This window comes from Scyliorhinus torazame, chromosome 11 (assembly GCF_047496885.1).
Source record: "Scyliorhinus torazame isolate Kashiwa2021f chromosome 11, sScyTor2.1, whole genome shotgun sequence".
Classification (NCBI taxonomy): Eukaryota; Metazoa; Chordata; class Chondrichthyes; order Carcharhiniformes; family Scyliorhinidae; genus Scyliorhinus; species Scyliorhinus torazame.
The window spans coordinates 35,070,123-35,096,129 of record NC_092717.1 but is presented as its reverse complement, the minus strand read 5'-3'; positions in this window follow the sequence as shown (position 1 = coordinate 35,096,129).

The window sequence follows — 26,007 nt, the reverse complement described above, 5'->3', positions numbered from 1 at the left end:
CGGGAGGGTGGAAATCCTCCTTTAATGAGAATGCCATTTTTCTTCTTGATTAATAACTAGCTAATAAAAGTTTATGCCCTGAAATAATATAACGCATATAGCCCAGTGATTTCATTTGGAGATTATTAATTATGGAGAAAAGCAGACATTCTTTTGGTTTTCATTAAAGTAGAAAATATGAACCCACAGCATTAAAATGAAATGTACCAAGAATGGTACAAATATATCAGAAATAAAATATTTCTCAAGGCAGTTTTTGAAGCAGCTATCATTATAGTTGTAATGCTTAACGCACATGGGCCCAAAGCCTCCAGCATCCAGAACGTCAGAGATTGGACATAAGTTGGAAGGTGCATTCTAGGATTCCATGGAAGTCCTGATGCAAACGAATGCTTGGAAATTGCTTGGGAAGTTTAAACTTCCAGTGGGCTGATTCCTGCTGCCTGGGACCCTCTGTGCAAGTTGCTACACCTGAGTTCAAGGTGAGAGACATGGGCCTAATACGCAAGACTTTTTTGTTTTCATTCATTCAAGGGATGTGGGCATCGCTGGCTAGACTAGCATTCATTACCCATCCCTAATTGTCCTTGAGAAGGTGGTGGTGAGCTTCTTAACCGCTGAAGTCCCTGAGGTGTAGGTGTGCCCACAGTGCTGCAAGGGAGGGTGTTTCAGGATTTTGACCCAATGTAAGTGAAGGAAGCTATATATTTCAAATCAGTATGGTTCAGTAATGGTAATGCCATTGAATTTCAAGAGCGATGGTTAGATTCTCTCTTGTTGGAGATGGTCATTGCCTGCCATCTGTGTGGTGCAAATGTTATTTGCCACTACTCAGCCCAAGCCTGGATATTTTCCAGATCATGTTGCATTTGGAAATGGACTGGAATTCATTGCCACAATTGTATTTTGGCTTGTCCCTCATCTTTGACTTATGGAGAACATGGCTGTGTAGCTCATTCCCTGTACTTTTGCAGTTCTGCACTGCCTTTGAGGGAAGTGGAAGACAGAGACCTCTGCTATGGGGTCAGTGGCCAAGTCTTGGTTCTTATGTTTCATGAATCCCATAATTCCGCCCATCTGGTTAGTGGCTCAGCTGCATGAATATTAGCTCCTGTTTTCTGGAATAACCGCGCAATTTTAAACCCTTTCTCGGTGGATTTTTCAAGCCTTCGTGAATGGGAAGATCAGTGTTGCTCAAGACATTTTTCATTTCCTATTGCACAATAGCATCACAACGAAGGTCAGGTATGACTTGTGAGACAACACCATGAACCTCTCAACTGGAGTGGGCTTAAGCATCCCCAGCTCTGGCCTCAAGGTTGGCAATTAGTCGCACATCTGCTACATTCGTGTGGCAGATGTTGAACCTTGAGGTGGAGCAGATGTATTCTGCATCAGGGTAGGTGAAGGCTGCTGCTGAGGTATTCTGGTTGTGCTTCCCATACCATTCCAGAGAGTTTCCTGGATCCACTTTTTGATCAGTGTTGATGAGGTCAGGCGTGAGAGGTCCTGTCAGGGTGACACCCAGGCATTTTGAGTATGTGTCAAAGGTAAGATGCCTGTTATTGAAGGAAAAGTTGAATAAATTCCCAGTGGTGTTACGGATCAGATGGCATTCCGAAAATGCTGTCTTCTCTGAATTAGGGCAAAGGTACCAATGAGGAATAGCATTGGACGTGAAAGTTAGTTGAATGCGGGACCCAAGAGGTAGAAGGGCAATGTTCAAACCTGTTGAATTGCCAACTGCCCTTATTTATTTGAATTGCTAAATATGTTGTTATGGGCCAGGGTTTAGAGAACCCCAAAATGTATCATGGAGTTCACCTGACCCACAACTTTTAATAGATTGTGGTTATGGGGAGCACACAGGCACACTCTGCAGGTGTGATGCAAACAGAACTCTACAGTATTTTTAAATTAAAACAATTTATTTATTTACAAAACCAGTTAACACTTTATAAACCCACAGTAAACATCTTAACAACTATCAACACCAATCTTCGCCACAGATACAATATTCTATACGTAAACCTTAATCTTTCCTTATTAACATCCATAAGATAAAAGACACTTTTTAACACGGAGATCAGATTTAATTCACTACTGAGAGCAGTCAGCACTTTGAAATCACGCAATTGATCTGGACAGTCTTTAGTTTGCAGAGAGAGATCCTTATACAGCTCCTTGCTTTGCCTGCAGCTATTCAGCTCTCAAAACAAAACTAAAACACACCCTGTAGCTGCAAGTCCAAAGTGAAGGTAAAAGCTGACAGGCAGCCCAGCTCCACCCACACTCTGACATCACTGCAGTAATAAACACACATTTCTTAAAGGAAAACCCACTACAGCTATTCTATAAAAAACACCCATTTCTTAAAGGTACTCTCACATGACAACTCACATGACACAAAAGAAATATGGACAATGAATATACGATTTTTTGAAACAAAAGAAAACATGCAAACATTTAATAATAACATAGTTCATTTTTGTTCTTATTCCTCCAACTGGAATCCTTCTCGATTGACAGTCTCTTTGGACAAGAAGGTCTCTGCACGATCCATCCATTTCTCTACACCTCGGCATTTCTCTTTAAAGTCAGATACTTTAGTTCAATCTGATCACAGAGTCCCTTGTAAATTTCCAACACAGGAGCATTGGTTATCACAGCTTGCAGGCCTTCAAATGCCTGTTGAAACTCCGCTGTCCACTAAAACTTTTGACGTTTCTTCAGCAAGTCCATCAGTGGAGCAACCACGCTTCAAAAAGTTTGCACAAATGTTCGATCAAATCCACTCATGCCAAGAAATCGCATTATTTCCCGTTCTGTCGAGGATATTGGAAACTTCCCAATAACTTTCGTTTTCACATCCCGTAGGACCATTCGGCCCTGTCCGATTGTATGGCCAAGGAAAGTAACTTGGGCTTTTCCAAATTCACTTTTGGCTAGGTTTACCACCAAACCCGCCTCCCAAAGTCGATCGACTAATCCATCTGATGCCTTGAATGTTCTTTCCATGACTGGCTGAAAATTAGCAGACCGTCGATGTATACTGCACAATTGGGTAATCCTGAAACGACTTTGTTAGATAACTGTTGAATTGTGGCTGGGGTGTTTTTCATGCCAAATGGCATAACTTTTAATTGGTATATACCACCTGGAGTCACAAAAGCTGAAATCGCTGTCGCCCTTTCGGACAAAGGTACCTGCCAGTAACCTTTAAGTAAATCCAGTTTGGAAATAAAAGCTGATTGTCCCACTTTCTCAATGCAATCCTCCAAACATGCGATAGGATAAGAGTCCGTTCTTGTAACTGCATTAGCCTTTCTATAGTCCACACACAACCGTTGGACACTGTCTGGTTTAGGTACCATCATATGGGTGAGCTCCATTGACTGCAACCCACTTCAATCATGCCATTTTTAAGCATACTTTCAATTTCTTTGTCAACCTGTCACAATTTTAAAGGGTTAGGTCTCTTTGGATGTTGTTTGATTGGAACAGCATTTCCCACATCTACCTCATGTATAGCCGTTTTAGTGCTTCCCAATTTATCTCCACAAGCTTGCCCATGTGATATCAATAACTCTTTCAGGTCAGTCCGTTTTTCCTCTGGAAGGTAACTCAACAATTTATCCCAATTTTTAAGAACATCCTCGTTTGCCAATTTAATTTGAGGTATGTCAAATTCCAAGTCATCTGGATTTGGTTCATCACTTTGAGTTAGAATCATTAAAACCTCCTCCTTTTTCTCTCCTTCCCTTTCAAAGTACCCTTTAAACATATTCAAATGACACACTCGTCGAGTCTTCCTTCTATCTGGCATTCTTACTACATACTTCAACTCACTTAATTTGCTTTCAATTTGATGAGGTCCACAAAACCTTGCTTTTAAAGGTTCACCTACCACTGGTAACAATACTAAAACTTTATCTCCACTGGCAAAACTACGAACTTTGAATTCTTGTCCGCTACTGGTTTCATCACGTTATGCATTTTTAAAATGCTGTCCAGCCAATTCACCTGCTCTATTTAATCGTTCCCTAAAATTTGACACGTAATCCAGTAATGTAAGTGCTGATTTCTCACTCACCAATTTTTCCTTAATCAATTTAAGTGGTCCTCTTACCTCATGACCAAAAATTAGTTCAAAAGGACTGAATTTGGTTGACTCATTAGGTGCATCCTTAATTGCAAACAGTACAAATAGAATTCCTTTATCCCGATCCTCTGGATAATCTTGACAATAAGCCCTCAACATTGTCTATAATGTCTGATGCCAACTTTCTAACGCTCCCTGTGATTCTGGATGGTACGCAGTTGATTCAAATTGTTTTATTCCTAAGCTACACATAACTTCTTTGAATAACCTTGAGGTAAAATTTGATCCTTGATCCGATTGTATTTCTGTGGGTAGTCCATATCTAGTAAAGAATTTAAGTAACTCCTCCACAATCCTTTTAGCTGTAATAGTACGTACTGAAATGGCCTCTGGAAACCTAGTAGACACATCCATTATAGTCAAAAGATATTGATTCCCACTTTTTGTTTTAGGAAGCGGTCCTACGCAATCAATTTGTATCCTTTTAAAAGGTTCCTCAAATGCTGGAATGGGTATTAAGGGAACTGGTTTTATCACTGCTTGAGTTTCCCTATAACTTGACATGTGTGACATGATCGACAAAATTTAACTACATCTTTGTGTAGTCCAGGCCAATGAAAATGTTTTTGTATTTTAGCTTGAGTTTTCCTTACTCCCAATGACCTCCCACTGGTACCTTGTGTGATACTCGCAAAACCTCCTTTCTATACCCTACCGACAATACCACTTAATGAACTTCTGCACACTTTTCATCTGCCTGCATATGTAAAGGTCTCCATTTTCTCATCAATACATCATTCTTACGGTCATAACATTCTGGTATACACTTATATACCGTATATGCTTTCTGATACAACCATTTTATTTCTATATTTTTCTGTCGTAACTCCGCCAATTTTCCTGGACTAAAAATATCCGTCTCAGCCTCCACCTGTTCTTGTTCTTTTCCAACCACCTGATCAAAAATCGTTTCTGATAATTACACTTCACTTTATCTTAACCCTTTGATTTCTCATAGAATTTTCATAGAATTTACAGTGCAGAAGGAGGCCATTCGGCCCATCGAGTCTGCACCGGCTCTTGGAAAGAGAACCCTACCCAAGGTCAACATCTACACCCTATCCCCATAACCCAGTAACCCCACCCAACACTAAGGGCAATTTTGGACACTAAGGGCAATTTATCATGGCCAATCCACCTAACCTGCACATCTTTGGAGGAAACCGGAGCACCTGGAGGAATCCCACGCACACACGGGGAGGATGTGCAGTCTCCGCACAGACAGTGACCCAAGCCGGAATCGAACCTGGGACCCTGGAGCTGTGAAGCAATTGTGCTATCCACAATGCTACCGTGCTGCCCCCTCCTCTTGTCTTAACCTGTGACTTTACGACCTTGTTACTACACAATCCGGAAAAATCCCAGGATATTTGTCCTTCAACACTTCAGTTGTCTGATTTTCCTCCGGCTTATCAACCACAAGCATTATTCCCACCTGCGATCCAGTTATATCATTACCCAAGATAAACTGCATTCCTGGACAAGATAGTTTCCCTATTACTCCTACTATCACTTAATCACTTTTCGCTGGACTTTCCAACCTTACCTTATACAATGGAACACTACTCTTCTTACCCTGAATTCCACACATTACCACCTTTTCTGGCAACATTTTTCGCAAACTGCATAACTGCTCATCTCTTACCATTAAATATTGACTAGCTCGCATATCTCTTAAAATTGTGACTTCTTTACCTGCTCCTTCTGGTACTCATGAGTAAACTTTAGCCACACAAGTAAATTCTTTAAAGACATCTGGCACCTTCTTATCAATCACCTCTTGATCAGGCTGTACAACCTTTTGCACCTCCTTCGCTTCACTTGGGCTTTCCTTTACCACTTTAACAAACCCCACTGTCTTATTCTGCGTTACCACATCAGCCTTTCCAGTGCTTTTCTTCAACCACCAACACTGTGACTTTGCATGGCCTAGTTTATTACAGTGAAAACATTTGAAACTTTTCATGTCTCTTCCACCCTCCTGGGTTTCCTTTTTAATATGAGGCACACTCTCCTTATTATCTCCCATCAGATCACCTTTACCTTTACCACTTGAGTATTTCTCATGTCTCCAGTTTCTATCCCTCACAGGCTGAAACTGATGTTGGAAACCAAGCTTTGATTTATGAACTAATTCATAATCATCTGCCATTTCTGCTGCTAACCTCACAGTTTTAACCCTCTGCTCTTCCACATGAGTTCTCACTACATGAGGAATTGAATTTTTAAACTCCTCCAAAAGTATAATTTCTCTGAGAGCTTCATACGTTTGCTCTATTTTCAAAGCCATTTATCCAACTATCAAAATTACTCTGCTTGATCCTTTCAAACTCCATGTAAGTTTGACCAGGTTCTTTCCTTAAATTTCTAAACCTTTGTCTGTAGGCTTCAGGCACTAGTTCATATGCACCCAAGATGGAGTTTTTAACATCCTCATACGTCCCAGATGCCTCCTATGATAGTGATGCAAACACTTCACTAGCTTTACCTACCAACTTTGTTTGAATCAGTAATATCCACATCACCTGTGGCCAATTCATTTGTTTAGCTACCTTCTCAAATGAAATGAAAAAGGCTTCCACCTCCTTCTCATCAAACCTTGGCAATGCTTGGACATATTTAAATTGATCCCCATAAAGCCTTCGATTATGACGCTCTTTCTCCCTACCCTCATCACTATCCTCCAACTGTGCGTTTCCCTTTATGTCCGCCAATTTGAACTGGCTGTTATGTTTCATGGCTATTTTCCGAAGTTCAAACTCTCTCTCTTTTTCCCTTTCTTCTCTCTCTTTTTCCCTTTCCTCTCTCTCCTTTTCTTTTTCCTCTCTATCTCTTTCACTTTCTTTTTCTTTTTCCCTGATCTCTACCTCCCTTTCTCTTTTTTTTTGTTCTGCTTGGGCTATTCTTTCTTTTTCTCTCATTGCACATTCAAGCTGCTTTAATTCTTTTTCATGTTCACGTTGCTTAATCTGCAAATGGATCTTTGCCAGTTCCAATGACTCAGACTGTATCTCAGGCAATTTTAAATGCTCAGGTACCGTGGTACCTAATTTCTTCACATTTTTTCAGGTAATGTTAAATGTCATGTTTTTGCCAAATCGAAAAGCCTGTTTTTAGTCTCTGTCCGTAAGGTAATACGTGTGACCTTCTCCACCCCCAAAAACATCAGAACCGCTGAAAGAGCCATTGTCCACAACACACTCCCGACTTAAACTGGAATAACACACCTGAAAAGCACCCACAATATGCTCACCCTTCATTGTCTTCAAGTTAACTAAGCCAATCCAATAGATAGACTTTTATCCCGGACGAGCCCCCAGTTTGTTATGGGCCAGGGTTTAGAGAACCCCAAAGTGTATCATGGAGTTCACCTAACCCACAACTTTTAATAGATTGTGGTTATGGAGAGCACACGGGCACACTCTGCAGGTGTGATGCAACAGAACTCTACAGTACTTTTAAATTCAAACAATGTTTGTTTATGAAAACTGTTGACACTTTATAAACCCACAGTAAACATCTTATCAACTATCAACACCAATCCTCACCACAGATACAATATTCTACAAGTAAACCTTAATCTTTCCTTATTAACAGCCAGAAGACAAAATACACTTTTTAACACACAGATCAGGTTTAAATTCACTACTGAGAGCAGTCGACACTTTGAAATTACCCAATTGATCTGGACAGTCTTTAGTTTGCAGAGAGAGACTTTTATACAGTGCCTTACTTTGCCTGCAGCTATCCAGTTCTCAAAACAAAACTAAAACACACCCTGTAGCTGCAAGTCCAAAGCAAAAGTAAAAGCTGACAGACAGCCCAGCTCCACCCACACTCTGACATCACTGCAGTAATAAACACCCATTTCTTAAAGGTACACCCACTACAGCTATTTTATAAAAAACACCCATTTCTTAAAGGATCATTTACAGGCTGGATCAACAGTGAAGAACAGTGCAAAAATAAACCTCAGTAAAAACCTCCATTACAGCTCTATGAAAGTGTGGTATAATTAATTGCATAGTTGTTATATGGTCATCTTTTATCTTAACTAGGCAACTGAGCACTTCGTTAAATATTCTGTATTAATTATCAAAAATGGTGCTTTAAAATATTTTGATGCGGTTCCTCACTGGGAAAGGTGCTCTCTTCATCCAAGACGAATTCTTGCTGAATGTTATGAATGACTTTACTCGCACTGGTGGTATTCAACTCCCAGGACTACTGACCTGAATGTGCTACGGTTTTGACATGTAAAAATATATCAAATATTTACCTGTGCAAGCATGTTTTCCGATGTCTTGAAGGAAACAGCAATGAAGGAAAGATACAGGGGACGATATAGAGCCTGCATTAGGCGTGCGCGATATTGGAGGTGCGGGTGCAAAATCTGGAGAGAGTCGGTGCCATGAAATGACAGAGTGGAGGATTTCTTGGTGAACAGTGATGTTTCTTACAAGAGCAATATTACAGTGGTGACCTATCTCAACGAGTACTTAGGTTCACCCATGCCCACTGGGTTTCTACAGTTTCCTACTCTTCCTCAACTTCCCGCTATGTCTAGATGTATCCCCAGGGTCCGCAGCTGAGGTTGAGGCGGCCTGATGACTTCATGCCCTGTTGCCTGAGATGATCTTGGTGCGCCTACCCCGGGGGGCCTGGAGCTAACTTTTGGGCAGCACAGGTATCACAGGGCTACCCGCCATGTTGTGTTGGGCAGGAAATGTGTTACTCACACGGAGGGGCAGATGGGCTGGACACTCCCGGGTCCCCTGGGTGGAGGATCCTGGTCTTTGCTCCTACTGATTGAACCCTTTGGGTGTCCGCGGGCCCCTGGGCTCTTCCATGGGATAGAGAGGCAGCTGGAGTGAGATCCAGAAACCCTGCCATCCTCTGGTGCTGACACTCATGGATTCCCACCATGCAGTTGAAGCCCTGCACGATGGACTTCACGCCTTCAACCTTTGAGGTCATGAGCCGAGCCATGGAGCAACCATCCCCTGCTATGGAGTGCACGTCTTGCATCAAGGTCTCCACTGCCGATGCCACCCTCAGAGCATTGGCCTCGTTGTGCAGAGTGATGGCACTGTCTCTTCGGACAGAAGGTGATGGGACACCTCCAGTCAGCCTTGCACTCCAAGAAGAGATGCTGTCATCCCTGCCTGATGCTCGTGAGGACTCTGCCTTTGTAGTTGCAGCAGTTCTGAGGTGACCGAACCCATGGGCACGTCATTGGCCAATGACTCAGCAGAACCCTGGGCTCCAACATCCCGCTGGGTTCAGGTTCCTGCCTCTGCCTGCTGCGGATCTTCGGTTGTGAGCTGCTCACCAATGAGTGACCCATTAATCTACTACTTAATCTCTCTTCAATGGTGGTGTCCTGAAGTCTCGCTTGGAGATGTCCGTGTCCATGGGGTCCAGAGGGCACGACGATGGTCCGGGTTGGTCGACTGATAACCCTGCAAGGGAATGGAGATGACATTAGTCCATCATGGGAGATAATTGATGGGACAATGTTTACTCACTTGAGGACTGTGTGTTACGTGTGTTATGTGGGTTCTCATTTTTGTCTGTCTTCACTCTTCACTCTCTGCACAGATGCAGTCTTGCTTCACCCTGACCAGCTCAAGGACTTTTTCCTCAAAGGATGTGAGTGAGGCATATGAGCTCACGCATGACTCCGGGTGACTGTCCTCACACGTCCTGCAATGAGCCAGATGGGGAGTGTGTACGTGGGAGTCATGCCAATTCAGAATGTGATGAGGTGTGGCATGATTGGGACTTGAGTGGGAGCAGGGATGTGAGGAGCAGAGTAGATATTGGGGGAGATCATGGGGATTGGTGGGGGTCTCGTTACAAGTGTTGGCAACCCGCGAGGTGGCCGGAAAGAGATCACCTTGAAGGTGCAAGGCATGTGTGAGGGGTTGCAACGAGTGACTGAAGGTGGCAGACTTACCCCCGCTGGGCAAAGACAGTCATTTATCTTTTTACGGCATTGCTGCCCCTTCTGCAGTCAGCTGGCACTGACTCGAGCTGCCACTGCGTCCCAAAAGGAGTGGTCACTTTGCTGAATTGATGACCATTAATAGAGGGCACCCCAGCCAATGCTACACATCATTTAGGAGTCTGGTCAGGGATCCCTCTGAGAAACGAGATGCTGTTTTCCTGGCACTTTCCCCTCAAATGGACTTGGAACCAGTGCTGGTGAGGTGTTGAAATGGTGATCTTCATTGATTGCAAAAATTAAGTTGCCCTGGGCAAGGCTGCCACGAGCACAGCTGATTCACATACTTAAAAATAATTGTTAAAGAGGCTCAATATTGCGGGAGATTTTTTTCCGTACCAGATTTCTCACCAGAACCGACACTGACAAATTTTGGTTCGACTCCACCCGTGGTCTCTGATTTTCTCGATAAATGCATTATTGGCTGTGACAACAACCGGGGAGCCATTTTCTCAGTAAGTGGGGGCACTCTATTATAAGCTCCAAAATCCCTTGTCCGATCTATTTAAGACTTGTAAAACAGTAAAAATGACCACTTTTGTCCCCCTTTCAATGATCTCCTGTCCTCTCTAGAAGACACTAACTGTGTCGGACGTGGTCCCCTTGGTGTCAGTTGCTAACCAGTTTGCCAATCTGGTAAATGTTCTTCCATTCCATGAGTGCTAAAAGGCTATTTTACTTCGGGGAGCATAATGGCTGAGACTAATCTCTCTCATGTACGTTTGATCAGGAATCAGTGCCAAGACAGCAGCAGGAATGCTAATTAAATTTCCCTCTCCTTATCCTAAGAATACATTGGACACAGGCTCAAATCAATTACCTTAATGCAGCACAGAGTTTGTTCTGGTCTGTACTGTAATAATATTAGTCTATACAGTTATCTGTGAACCATTATGGCTCCTTCTGGACTAACATTAAATCTGTAAGATTAATGATACAGGCAATATTTTGCAAACTCATGTTGGCAGTGGAGAATACTCCCCCACTCCCCCCCTGCCAACACATATTTGAAAACCGTGGGCATGCTTCCCAGTGATTTTCCAGCATGGTAGTGTGCGAGTGCCCCATCACCTGCGCATGCTTGAGACGTGATTCTGGGTGCGATTCTCCCAAAAGGGAACAAAGTCCCCTAGCGAGTGCATTTAACCACTTATTTCCCGGCACTCACAGTGCCAAGAAACACACTGCTGTTCAACGCGACCCATCTTGCAAAAGGGACCTGAATGGGGAAAGTGCAGCCCAGCCTCATTTTGTCCAGTGAACTCTGCTTGCCGGAACTCCCCATTATAGCGAGGAATCGGGACACTATTTCTAAATGGCCTCCTGAACTCTGAGACCCCTGAAACAATCCCTGCCCACCCCTCCCCTCCTCCAAAAGCAATAGGGGAGGATCCCCAGCAATGCCTTCACCCACGCCGGCTAACCCTGGCCCGATCGCCAGGCTGACACCAAGTGGCTCTATCAGGGTGCCAGGCTGGCACTGTCAGGGTGCCCAGGTGGTGCCAGCAGTGCCAGGGCACCACCTTGCACAAAGGGCATGCAACTGGATGCCTCCGATCCCTTGGGCGACCCCCATGAAGGCCATTCTGTCTGGTCCCCTCTCACCCGAGGTCTCTGAGACGAAGGGGTTGAATCCCAAAGCCTCAGTACCTCGGGAATCTGAACATTAGAGTGAGGCTAGCTGGCTTTCTCTAATATGCAGATTTGCCAAAACATGATTCACATCGCAACATCTCGCGAGATTGTGTCGAATCTCGCAAAGCATTGCGAGCTGGGTAGATCCGGTAGCAGGGTCTCCCAGCTTCCAACGGCCATGCTGTCCCGCGGCGAGTTGCTTTTCGGGCGCAGTGTGGCCAATGAATCGTGCCCTCTGTCTCTATGATGTGGATGATTGAAATATATCGGTTGCAAATCTTAACAGCGTTCAGTTACAGACTAGAGGGTGAAATCAACTGAAACCCAAAGCTAGGGCAGAATTGATTGCTACTAAATTCAGAAGATTCAATGTCGGGGCGATGAAAGAGAGGTCATAAACCCTAGACGTCCTTCACAAGCTTGCAACGTTATCAGCCAACTGGGATGGGAAAACAGCATTGTTTCCTTTCATGATAGTCAATTTGTAGGAAGGTGAAAGCTTTTGTTTGTATTCGTTCTAGACTTGTGGGCATCATTGGCAAGGACAACTTTAGTTGCCATTCCTGGTTACATTTGGTAGTGGTGAACTTTCCCGGTGAACCACTGCAGTCCATGCGCTGGATTCTCCGGTCCCTCAGCCGTGTGCGTTTCTTGGGAGTGCGCGTTCGCTCGAGGTGAGACTCTCTACTCCCGCCGCTTGTTAATGGGATTTCCCATTGAAGCCTCCCCACGATGTTGGGAAACCCACGAGTACGTATGCACTGCCAATGGGTATAGGAAATCCCAACAGCTGGAGAATTCCGGCCATATATTTTGTTGTGCTTTGATAAAATTTAGTACGGTTAAGAGCAAAGGTGCCTCTAATTCATTATTAAAGTGTGGAGGTGATTCATTTAAGTTTGTGGTCTCTTTGAATTATTTTGCACCTCTGCTCAAATGTGCAATAACTTGAAAGTTCTAACTTGTGCATGGCCTGAGTGGGGGCTTTTATGTTGTGGCATGGTCGCAAGGCTGTGCAATATTGGTTAAGCATTGGTTAAGAGTCAGTCATGTTTGCTTGGGATTAAAATCACACATAGACCAGACCAAGTATGAACATCTGTGAACCAATTTGTTTTTTATGACAACTTGGCAGCACCGTGTTGTCTAACTTTTATTCATGGCTTTTACCTTAAATAGCAATTAAATTCTCAAATTATTATTGTGGGATTTGAACTCCAATTCTGTGGATTAGCACAGCAACACAATCCCTACATTACTGTAGCTGTGCGTAAAGGCGAAGAAATTACACTCCCCCACCCCTCCAAAAAAAGCATACCAGTGCTGGAAAGAAATCCATTTCAAGAATTCAAAGTCCTTCCATATTGGACAGATCCTGTGTATTGTCTTCTCTAAGTGCAGATCTCTATCAATATTAAACACAGTTTTATATCTTATAATAGATCTGAGTTCTCAGAAATCCGAAAATTTCCATAAATCATATTTCTAAATTTCTGTCTTTTGCATGGGAGAACTTTGAATGATTCTTCTTCTGCTCAAAAGATCATTATCAATGGATGTTCAAGCTTTGGAGAGAAAGGCACAAATGATATGTCATTTTAGATTTTACCATCACTTCATAGCTTTAAAGCAGTGTATCAGAAGAGGATGTATTGCAATGTTCGCGGACACCACTCTTATTAAATGAATTTCAAAATCTGCTGATTTATCCAACTTGCATAATTGCTTCAGGTTACTGTCAGCATAAAAGTACAGGAGGACTTTCAGCCTGGGAATACTCACCCATTTATCTGGCAATGTCATACTTAGTATAAGTTATTATGTTTGCCAGTTTAAAACAAAAGTTGGCACAAAACAAGTGTGTGAAATATGCTCTGACTTCTCAGCAATAGCAGGAATGATCTGTATTTCATTTCATGACTCCTGCAGCTCATGATTCTTTCTTATTGTCCCAAGATTACCCTCTTTAATTTTCATCATTTCCAAGTACAGTCAATGGCGACTTTAATGCAGTCAGACTGTCTCTATTTTGTAACTTGTCAACTTCAGCAGCCTGGTTGTTTCAAACAGAAATTAAATTTTCAAAATATTGTCAGAGAGAACTGATTAGACGCATTTAAACTACCAGTGATTCGTGAAACATATTTCTCTCATATTCTTTTTTCCTCCAGGCAGTTGCTTCAAAGAGGAGGAAGAAAGAATTTTTCAGATTCTTAAGTAAAAGGAAGAAATTGGATAGAGAAAATAGAGGTCATTTAAAAAAATATATCTTAAAAACATACTTCAGATTTAATATAAAAATAGGGATGGCAGGATCCAAGTCTAAGGTGATGTATGTAGCGTGCACGTGGATTAATGTATTATGCGAAGTGAATACACATGGGTGGCACAGTGGTTAGCATTGCTGCCTCACAACGCCAGGAACCAGGGTTCTAATCCCGACTTGGGTGACTGTCTATGTGGAGTTTGCACATCCCCACCTGTCTGCATGGGTTTCCTCCAGGTGTTCCGATTTCCTCCCACAGTCCAAAGATGTCCAGGTTAGATGGATCGTCCATGCTAAAATTGCCCCTTAGTCTCCAAAGATGTGCAGGTTAGGTGGGGTTGCGGGGAGAGGGTGGGGGAGTGCGCCTGGGTGGGGTGTTCTTTTGGAGGGGTGGTGCAGACACGATGGGCTGAATGGTCTCCTTCTGCACTGTAGGGATTATATGGATCTATGTGATGTGTTAGGCAGGTAGGTTCGAAGTGGACTGCACTCGATGAAGGGAAGCTAGAATCAGACGTCTAACACTGTAGAAGATCCAACACTGTTTTATTCAATGATAGAACTAATACACATATTAGTTCTGAACTGACTGGAGACCTTGTAGTAGCCTGACCAGACTTACGAGCTACCGCATGGTGTTTGCACTTGCTAGCTCGTGGACTCTGACTGTCTCAGTGGCTGGGTCCAGAGAGAGCGGGAAAACTATTGCCCTCTGGCTTTATAGTGGTAGTGTCCTGTCTGGTGATTGGCTGCATTGTGTTGTGTGCTTACTGGTCATCCTATGTGTCAATCACTGCCTGTCTGCACCTCATTATATACATGAGTGGATATTATGACATCTCCCCTTTTTTTTTAGATAAATAAATACTAAGGTGTGCATGTGTACATATATATAAAAGCCTGACTATATACAAAAGGTGTCTAAATGAACGTATATACACAGGAAGGTGTCGATAGTGCAGATACATGACCAACAAAACAATATTTACAGAGGTTAAATCGATGAAGTCACAAAATGTACAAAAGTTCAGTCTACAGATTCAGTCTTTGTGGTGGGCGACGAATTCTTGTCGATCGCCGCAGAGGTGGATCAGGAGCCGCTTGCACATGGATAGGCGGGATCGCTGCCATCGTGGTAGTCGCATGGGCCGGCAGGATTGCTGGTAGATCGGTGGCCTTGTGGCAGGGTACGTCCGGAGGAAGCACAGTAGGCGGCGGGGCACTTCGGTCAGGTAGCGGGCGTGGAACTCTTCGCAGTGCCCGTCTGTTGCGCCGTAGCAGGGAGCCATCAGCCATGCGGACAAGGAATGATCTTGGGGCCACTTGTTTGATCACAACAGCTGTGGCTCACCAGCCGCCTTCGGGCAACTGGACATGATCATGATCAGTTGGGGCCAGCTCGGGTAGATCCGTGGCATGAGATCATATGTAGCCTTCTGTTGGGCCCGTGACTGCTGCATTTTCTGTAAGACCGTGAGGTGATCAAGGTCTGGAACATAGATGGCTGGAACTGTGGTCCTCAGAATGCGATTCATGAGCATCTGCGCTAGAGACAACCCAGTGGACAGTGGGGTTGCCCTGTATGCCAGCATTGCCAGGTTGAAGTCGGAGCCTGAGTCTGCAGCTTTGCACAGCAACCGCTTTACAATATGGACCCCTTTCTCGGCCTTCCCATTCGACTGCGGGTGGTGGGGACTGGAGGTTACGTGACGGAAGTTGTAGGACTGTGCAAAATCAGACCATTACTGGTAGTAAAAGCAAGGACCGTGGTCGCTCATTACCATGAGCGGAACCCATGCCTGGCGAACGTTTCTTTCCATGCTTTGATTACCGCCTTCGACGTGAGTCGGACAGTTTCACCACTTCTGGGTAACTGGAGAAGTAGTCGACCAGGAGTACCTAGTCACGCCCCTTGGCGTGGAAAAGGTCTACACCTACCTTGGACCACAGAGAGGTCACAATCTCGTGCTGTTGCAGCGTTTACTTGGGTTGAGCTGGTTGAAACTTCTGACAGGTAGGGCAGTTGAGGACTGTGTCGGCAATGTCCTGGCTGATGCCCGGCCAATATATCGCCTCCCGAGCTCTGCGTCGGCATTTCTCGACCCCAAGATGACCCTCATGGAGTTGGCCCAGCACCATAGCCCGCATGCTCTGAGGTATTACGATCTTGTCGAGTTTCAGAAGGATTCCCTCCACCACCGTCAGGTCGTCTTTTACGTTATAGAACTGGGGACATTGTCCCTTCTGCCAGCCATTGGTAAGGTGCTGCATCACATGTTGCAGCAGAGGATCCTTGGCCGGCTCCTCACAAATTTGGACCACCCGTTCGTCAGAGGCCGGAAAGTTGATGGCACACAACTACACTTGCGCTTCTATGTGGCAGATGAAGTCACTTTGTTCACAAGGTGTGGTAATGGACTTGGATACGGCATCTGCAACGATCAGCTCTTTGCCTGCGTGTAGACAAGTTCGAAGTCGTAGCGGCGTAGCATAATAAGAATTTGCTGTAACCGAGGTGTCATGTCATTTAAATCCTTCTGGATTATATGGACTAGAGGCCTGTGGTCCGTTTCTACCGTGAATTTTGGCAGGCTGTAAACGTAGTCGTGAAATTTGACTGTCCCTGTCAGGAGGCCCAGACACTCCTTCTCAATCTGAGCGTACTTTTGCTCAGTTGACGTCATGGTCCTGGAGGCATACGCCACAGGAGCCCAGGACAAGGAGTCATCTCATTGAAGGAGCACCGCCCCAATGCCGTACTGGCTTGCATCAGACGATATCTTGGTTTCCTTGGTTGGGTCGAAGAACGCTAGAACCGGGGCTGTAGTGAGCTTTGCTTTCAGCTCACGCTATTCCTCTTCATGCGTGAGCAGCCACTGGAATTCCGTCGACTTCTTGACGAGATGGCGGAGGGCCGTGATGTGGGATGCCATATTGGGAATAATTTCCCGAGGAGGTTGACAATCCCGAGGAAGCGGAGCACCGCCTTCTTGTCCTCCGGGGTCTTCATGGCGTTGATCGCCAAGACCTTGTCAGCATCTGGCCGCACGCCCTGCTGCGAGATGTGGTCACCCAGGAACTTAATATCCGATTGACCAAATGAGCACTTGGCCCTGTTGAGCTGGAGACCATGTTCATGAATTCTCTGGAATACCTTCTTGAGGCGAGCGATGTGTTCCTGGGGCGTTGTGGACCAGATAATTACTTCGTCAACGTATACACGCACCCCCTCGATGCCCTCCATCATCTGCTCCATGATGCAGTGAAATACTTCGGAGGCAGATATGATTCCAAAAGGCATCCGGTTGTAGCAGTAGCGACCAAACGGGGTGTTGAACGTGCACAGCTTGCGACTGGACGTGTTCAGCTGTATTTGCCAAAAACCCTTGGAGGCGTCCAGCTTAGTAAAGATTTTGGCATGAGCCATCTCACTGGTCAACTCTTCACATTTTGGTATCGGGTAATGCTCCCGCATGATGTTGCGGTTTAGATCCTTAGGGTCAATGCAAATGTGAAGCTCCCCTGACGGCTTCTTCACGCAGACCATGGAGCTGACCCAGTCTGTTCGCTTTGTGACCTTCGATATGATGCCCTGGTCTTGGAGGTCCTGTAATTGCTTCTTCAGACGATCCTTGAGGGGTGCCGGCACCCTGTGTGGTGCATAAATTACCGGGGTGGCGTTCGGCTTGAGCAGGATTTTGTATCGGTACGGGAGCGTGCCCATTCCATCGAATACGCTGTGGTACTGCGTGATAATGTCATCTATGTTGGCTTGTAAGTTTCCATCAGGCGAGGCTGTCACCGGTGATGATGACATGGCGTGGACTCGCTGAACCAGGTTCAGAAACTTGCAGGCTCGAGCACCGAGCAGGGTCGCTCTGTCAGGACCGACGATTTCAAACCGCAGCATCGCCTTGATCGCCTTGTTGAATACCCCTAGTTGACAAGAGCCACTGGCAGCTATGGCATTGCCATTGTAGTCATGGAGCTGGCAGGTCGGTGGAAGAATGCTTGGTCTGGTGCAGATGGTGTTGAGGTCGGATTTTGAGATGCGATTCGCTGATGCGCCAGTGTCTAGTTAAAATCAGATGCGAGTCTTGTTAACTGTGAGGACAGCACACCACTCGTCGTCGGGATCCACACTGAGGATCGAGAGGCGGTTGTCCATTGAGGTGAAAGGCAGCGCATGTGTAGTTATGATGGGGTCTTGAGGCACTCAGCATCAGGGTCTGTTGGGCTGTCAGGATCGGAATCTGGCATGCCTTGTTGTATTGAGCGGACACTTCTGTGCTGCAGCTGGGATCGCTGGCTGCTGTGCGGTGGAGCAGATCTGCAAAGGGCTGCGTAGTGGTCAAGCTTGCGACACTGTAGACACCGGCATCCTTTTGCTGGACATTGCCGCTTTAAATGGGCGGAGCCACAATTCAGACACGTCATGATGCTGACGTCAGCGCGTTCCATACGCCATCGTGTATGCGCAGTGCGGTCGGTCGACGTACACACCGCAGTCGGGTTGTCGGCCTCGTCATCCACTCGGTCGTGACGCGCATGCGCAGGGACCCGGGAAAAGCGCGCAAAACGGCCACTCCTCGATGCTCAGGCCCTGCTTTTGTGCAATGGCCTGCACCCATTCCGCCTCGTGGGAGGCCAGCTTTGCAGTTTCTGCAACCCTGATGTGGGAGTAACGATTCTTAGCATGCTCATGGACAACGCACGTCTCGATAGCGACAGAGAGGGTCAGCACAGTAGCCTTGTGGATAGCACAATTGCTTCACAGCTCCAGGGTCCCAGGTTCGATTCCGGCTTGGGTCACTGTCTGTGCGGAGTCTGCACATCCTCCCCGAGTGTGCGTGGATTTCCTCCGGGTGCTCCGGTTTCCTCACACAGTCCAAAGATGTGCAGGTTAGGTGGATTGGCCATGCTAAATTGCCCTTAGTGTCCAAAATTGCCCTCAGTGTTGGGTGGGGTTACTGGGTTATGGGGATAGGGTGGCGGTGTTGACCTTGGGTAGGGTGCTCTTTCCAAGAGCTGGTGCAGACTCGATGGGCCGAATGGCCTCCTTCTGCACTGTAAATTCTATGATAATCTATGATAACTGTTTCACTTTCAGGAGCTGCTGCCGAAGGGAGTCGGAGTGGACCCCAAAAACGTTCTGATCCCGGATCATGGAATCAGCTGTTGAATTATAGTTACATGACTGCGCTAGGATGCGGAGATGGGTCACGAAGGACTGAAAAGTTTCATCCTTACCCTGAAGCCTCTGCTGGAAAATGTACCGTTCAAAGCTCTCATTCACCTCAATGTCGCAGTGGCTGTCAAACTTCAGCAGGACTGTTTTGAATTTTGTTTTGTCTTCGCTGTCAGCGAACGTAAGGGAGTTGTAGATGTGGATGGCGTGGTACCCCATGGTGGAGAGAAATAGCGCGATTTTCCTGGCATCCGATGCTGCTTCGAGGTCGGAGGCCTCGATGTACAAGAGGAACTTTTGCTTGAAGATCGTCCAGTTGGCGCCGAGGTTGCCGGAGATGCGGAGGAGGCTAGATGTTTTCCATTTCACCGGATGGCTGCTTGCTGGTCAATGCTGATTCACTAGAGGTATGTCCGTCAAGATCAATAGCACTCTGGTACCATGATGTGTTAGGCAGGTAGGTTCGATGTGGACTGCACTCGATGCAGGGAAGATAGAAATAGACGTCTAACACTGGAGAAGATCCAACACTGTTTTATTCAACGGTAGAACTGATATACATATTCAGCTGTGGGTCGACACTATACTGAACTGACTGGTGACCTTGTAGTAGCCTGACCAGACTTACTAGCTACCACATGGTGTTTGCACTGTGCTAGCTTGTGGACTCTGACTGTCTCAGTGGCTGGGTCCAGAGAGAGCGGGAAACCTAATGCCCTCTGGCTTTATAGTGGTGGTGTCCTGTCTGGTGATTGGCTGCACTGTGCTGTGTGCTTACTGGTCATCCTGTGTGTCAATCACTGCCTGACTGCATCTCATTATATACATGAGTGGATATTATGACACTATGGACATGTTTGAACTCCCTGGGTGTTAAGTGGACAAACTCCACAACATTCGGAAGGCAGATGTATCTAGAGGGCGGTCACTCCATAGATTTTTTAAGAGGAGAGAAGTTGTGAAGGAGATTGAATGACCATCGGAAGTCAAGGCAGGAAACTGCAGTTGAGGCAGAAATTAGATCATCTATAGGGCAGGATTTGTCTAATTGTCCACTTGTTTAAAATGCCAGTGACATCGATGGGATGGTTGACATAGAGGAAGGTAACCATGACTGAATACAAAAGCACTGAAACATGACTGGTTATCCATGAAAACAACAGTAAATGTCAGAATTGTCAAGTGGTGATTGCTGGGAACTCGACAGTCGAGGGTAGAGAGTAGGTAAATTATTTTACGGATGTGATCCAGGGTCCTCCCACGTACCTGGAATGAGGGCATTACAAATTTCCTACAAATGTCCTGGAATTGGAGAACAAGCAGAAAACCCCTGTCAGAACCAATTACATGGAGAGGGGTCAGTTCCAGGTCCTGTGTAGGAATATGACTTCTATATGAAGGAGCAGAGCATCTCATGCCAGGCGCTGGATAAGACCGGGAGAGAAAGGCTAGGATCATCACTGCGTGTCTTGAGTGGTGGTATATTGGGGAAAGGGAGGGGGATTTCAGCTTGTTGAAGCGCTTGAAGTGCCTTTGAAGTCAGTGGTGGCTGTACAGTTGGGATATTCTTCACCTAAGCCAGAGAGATGCCTTAATGAGAAAATCAAAAAATATAAGCTGGTTAGGCAATGGGAATGTGAGGAAAGAAATCCCACACAAACTTAATAGGTGTGAGATAAAGACCAACATGGCATATTGGCAAGATCGGGACAGTGACCCAAATAGAAATTGTGTACTCAGATGTGTGTCAGGTAAGGTATAAAACAAGTGACCTGGAAACACACAGTTAAAGAATTGATACATTATCCATTACAAAGATCTGACTATAAGCCGGGCGTGATTTTGAGATAAATATTCAAGCACCTCCAAAAGGGACAAGGAAATTGGGAAGGGAGAGGGAGTGGTAATATGTATAAAAAGTATAATCATACAAAAATGAACCATTGACGGGATTCTCCGGTCTCCGATGCTGAAATCGTGTTCGGCGATCGGCTGGAGAATCCACGTTGGCGGCTTTTGCGATGCTCCGCCCCCTCCAAACGGCGTACTCTCGGGTACGCCGCGTGCCGTCGGGATGGCCTCAGGATGTTACCTGAGGCCCACCCCCCGATGCTCCGCACCCGATGGGCCGAGTTCCCGATGGTGTCGGTCACGTGTGGTATTATTTTTCAGGAACTTGGCATGGCGGCTGCAGACTAAGTCCAGCGCGGGGGTGAACCGATTCGCGGGCATGGGGGGCTTTGGCAGGGGCCGAGGGCACTGGTGGGGGATGGTCCGGAGGTGGCGAGCCTGGCCAAAAGGGTTTGCTATTTGGAAGACCGGGTCCGCTCGCGGCCGGCGCCATGTTGTACGGCGCATGCGTAACCATGGACCCAGCAATTCCCAATGCTGCATGCCTGCTAGCCCCCCACCAGACCGGAGGATCGGTGGCCATTTTACACTGTTTTTACGGTGGTAAAACGCCACCGTTCCAACGTTGGCATCAATACTTAGCCTCTAGGGGCAGCATGGTGGCGCAGTGCATAGCACTGCTGCCTCACGCGCTGAGGTTCCAGGTTCAATCCCTGCTCTGGGTCACTGTCAGTGCAGAGTTTGCACATTCTCCCCATGTCTGCGTGGGTTTCGCCCCACAACCCAAAGATGTGCAGGGTAGGTGGACTGGCCACGCTAAATTGCCCCTTAATTGGAAAAAAAATTGGGTACTCTAAATATTTTTTTTAAAAAATACTTTGCCTCAAAATCGGTGAATCCAGCCCCATAACTTTCAATAAGGATAATCAGGCAGTGGAAACACCAGAGCTAAAGGGTAGGATTCTGACCACCTACCCGCTCCCACACTCTGTCATGCTTTGCAGCAGCAACCCATTGGCCAGCGGAGGAATGTACTGGTGCTGCCATTCTCAATAGGGATTCCTGTTGTTCGCACCCTCCGCCTTCGGGGAACCCATAGCGGGGGGTCGCTGTTTGTGGGATGAGAAGATCCTGTCCGCGGGAACAGCCGGAAAACACCACCCAATATTGTAATGGAAGAAAAAAGGAAGTGAAGTTGTATAGTGGTTGTCTAATATTCGGATATGAGTATCAACTATAATGTGGTTATAATATGAGTTTTAATTATCACACTGACACGAGAAAAGGCAGAACAGCTAAAGTAGTAAAGACAATTGATTTCTACAATGTTTTGGGGATAGTTTTCTCGAAAAATATATCTTTAGAGCTACAAGTATCAAGAACACACGGTATAATAATGAGTATCAAACCAGACTTAGTTAACAATCTGAGGAAGCATTATTAAAATAGCGGCTGCAGTTATTGCATTTGATATTAAGTTTGAGAGGATGTGTCGCAAACCAATGTTTTAAGTTTCTGAAAGGCAAACATCAAAGGGATGAGAGATTAATTGACCCACAATAAACCAGGCTTAACTGATAATAAGCATATAATTACATCAAGTAGGAAATCCACGGAAATTCATAGAATCCGTACAGTGCTGAAGGAGGCAATTCGGCCCATCGGGTCAGCACCGACCTTCTGAAAGAGCACCCCACGTAGGCCCACTCCCCCACACTATCCCCGTAGCCTTGAACACTGATCATGGTCAATCCACCTAAACTTCACATCTTTGTGGGAGGAAACCGGAGCACCCGGAGCAAACCCATGCAGACATGTTGAGAACTGGTAAACTCCACACAGACAGTCCCACAAGTCCGAAATCAAACCCGGGTCACTGGTTCAATGTCAGAGGTGTGGAGACTGCCCTTGACATTAAGGCAGAATTTTACCGAGTATGGCATCAGGGAGCCTCAGATAAACTAGAATCAATAGGAATTAGGGAGAAAATTCTCTGCAGGTTGGAGTCATACCTGGCACAAAGGAAACTGGTTGTGGTGGTTAGAAGGCAATCATCTCAGCTCCAGGACATCACTGAATGAGTTCCTCAAGGTAGTGTCCTGGGCCCAACCATCGTTAGCTGCTTCATCAATGCTTCCATCATAAGGCCAGAAGTGGGAATGTTTGTGGATGACTGCACACTGTTCAGCACCATTCGCGACTCCTCGGACACTGAAGCAGTCCGTGTTCAAATGCAGCAAGACCAGGACCATATTCAGGCCTGGGCTGACAAGTGGCAAGTTACATTCGCGCCACACTAGTATCAAGCAATGACCATCTCCAACAAGAGAAGATCTAACCGTTGTCCCTTAACATTCAAGGGCATCACCATCGATGATTCCCCCTCAATCAACAACTGGGGATAACCATTGATCAGAAACTGAACTGGACTAGCCATATTAATACTATGGCGACCAGAACAGGTCAAAGGCCAGGAATCCTACCCCGAATAACTCACATCCAGACACCCCAAAGCCTGTCCACCATCTACAAGGCACAAATCAGGAGTGTAATGGAATACTCTTCACTTGCCTGGATGAGTGGAGCTCCAACAACACTCAAGAAGCTCAACACCACCCAGGACAAAGCAGCTCGCTTGATTGCTTTCCCTTCCACAAACATTCAAACCCTCTACCACCGACGAACAGTGGCAGCCTTGCGTACCATCTACAAGATTTACTGCAGTAAGTCACCAAGGTTCCTTAGACAACACCTTCCAAACCCACAACCATGAATATCTAGAAGGACAAGAGCAGCAGATACCTGGGAACTCCACCACCTGGCGGTTCCCCTCCACGTCACTCACCACACTGACTGGGGAATATATCGCCGATCCCTCACTGTTGCTGGGACAACATCGTGAAACTCTCTCCCTCGCACAGTGGGTGTATCTACACCTCAGGGACTGCAGCAGTTCAAGAAGGCACCTCACCACCATCTTCTGAAGGGCAACAAGAGATGGGCAATAAATGCCGGCCTAACCAGTGACATCCATATACCTAAATGAGTTTTAAAAAATTCTTGACAAAGAATTCTGTCAGATCATGGTCACTCATCCCCATGGGGTCTCGCACAACTAGATTGTCAATTACTTATTTCTCATTGCACCATACCCAGCCTAGAATGGTCTGCTCGCTAGCTAGTTCCTCAATGTATTGCTCTAGAATCATTCTGTATACAGGGGTGGCACAGTGGTCAGCACTGCTGCCTCACAGCACCATTAGCCCACATACCATTCCAACCTTGTCCGTCTGTCTGTGCGGAGTTCACATGCCCTCCCCGTGGCTACGTGGGTTTCCTACGGGAGCACCAATTTCCTCCCCCAGTCCAAAGATGTGCAGGTTAGGTCGATTGGCCATGCTAAATTGCCCTTTAATGTCCAAAGATTGAGTGACGTTACGGGATTGCACTGGGCAATCACCTTAGGCAGCATGGTCTTTTGGAGGGTCGGAGCAGACCCGATGGGCCGAATGGCCTCCTTCTGCACTGAACAAATTCTATGATTCTATGACTCCAGGAATTCCTCCTCTACCGTATTGTTAGTAATTTGATTTGCCCAATCGATTTGCAGATTAAAGTCACCCATAATTACAGATGTTCCTTTATCGCAGGCATCTCTAGTTTCGTGGTTAATGCCATTCCCAAAATCGCCACTATAGTTTGGGAGTCTACCTAAATCCCCCCACTAATGTTATTTGACCCTTTGTGTTTCTCAGCTCACCCATACCAATTCCACATTGTTGGAGCTAACATCCTTTCTCACTGTTGCGTTAATTTCCTCTTTAAGCAGCAATGCAACTCCACCACCTTTTCCTTTTTGTCTGTCCTGCCTAAATACTGAATACCCCTGGATGTACAATTCCCATCTCTGGTCACCCTGCAGCCATGTCCCCGAAATCCTGACTAATTTCAAAAGAGATATATAAAGGTGTTTCAGCTTTTCACTGTTATAGCATTCACATGATGGAGGTCTTGTGTCACAGTGATACTGTTCATGCCTCAAAGATACAAGCTTGGGTTTGAGTCGAACGCGAGGTCATGATAACCGCAGAAGGTGCATTCATAATGTGGCCAAGCAGGTTGATTATCAATCTGTAAATCCTTCCAATATGCTAATGGCAGGTGGGAGATTCTCCTGGTCGTCAGAACCTGTAGGCAGCAACAGCAACCACTGTGATACCTTGCCAAGTATAACCATGGACCAACACATGAGAGTCCATGGTTGCCAAAGAGCTCTTAGGGCCAGGTACCTGAAAAGGGGGAAAGATGGCGGGATTTCCCCCCCCCCCACCAAATGACAATGGACACGATTCTCAGGGCCTGTTCATTGCGTACCCAAACCCTACAATGGCAGCTGAACCTTGCAAGAGAGCCATAAGGGATTTGTGTCTGTGAGATCTCAGTTTGAGATTTTCCCCGCACCCCCACCTGCCCATAAAGGGTGTGAACCATGGCTGGGATTCTTCCTTCTGGGGACTGAGTTCCCACGCCGACGGGAGAACCGGAATTCCCTGCACGTTCGGGGGCTAAGTGGACGCTGGAGGGGTTGGCGCTGCACTAGCCGGCGGCGAAGGGATGGCGTGATCTCGCGCATGTGCGGAACCGCCGCCGTGATTCCGCGCATGCGCAGACCGGCCGGCGTATTTTGGCGCATGCGCGGGGGGTTCTCTTCTTAGCGCCGGCCATGGCGGAGCCCTACAGGGGCCGGCGCGGAAGAAAGAAGTGCCCCCACGGAACAAGCCCGCCCACAGATCGGTGGGCCCCGATCGCGGGCCAGGCCACCCGCGCCCCCCTGAGGGCCACCCCCACCGTCTTACCTGCCAGGTCCCGCCGGTACATGAGTTGAGTGATTGACGGCG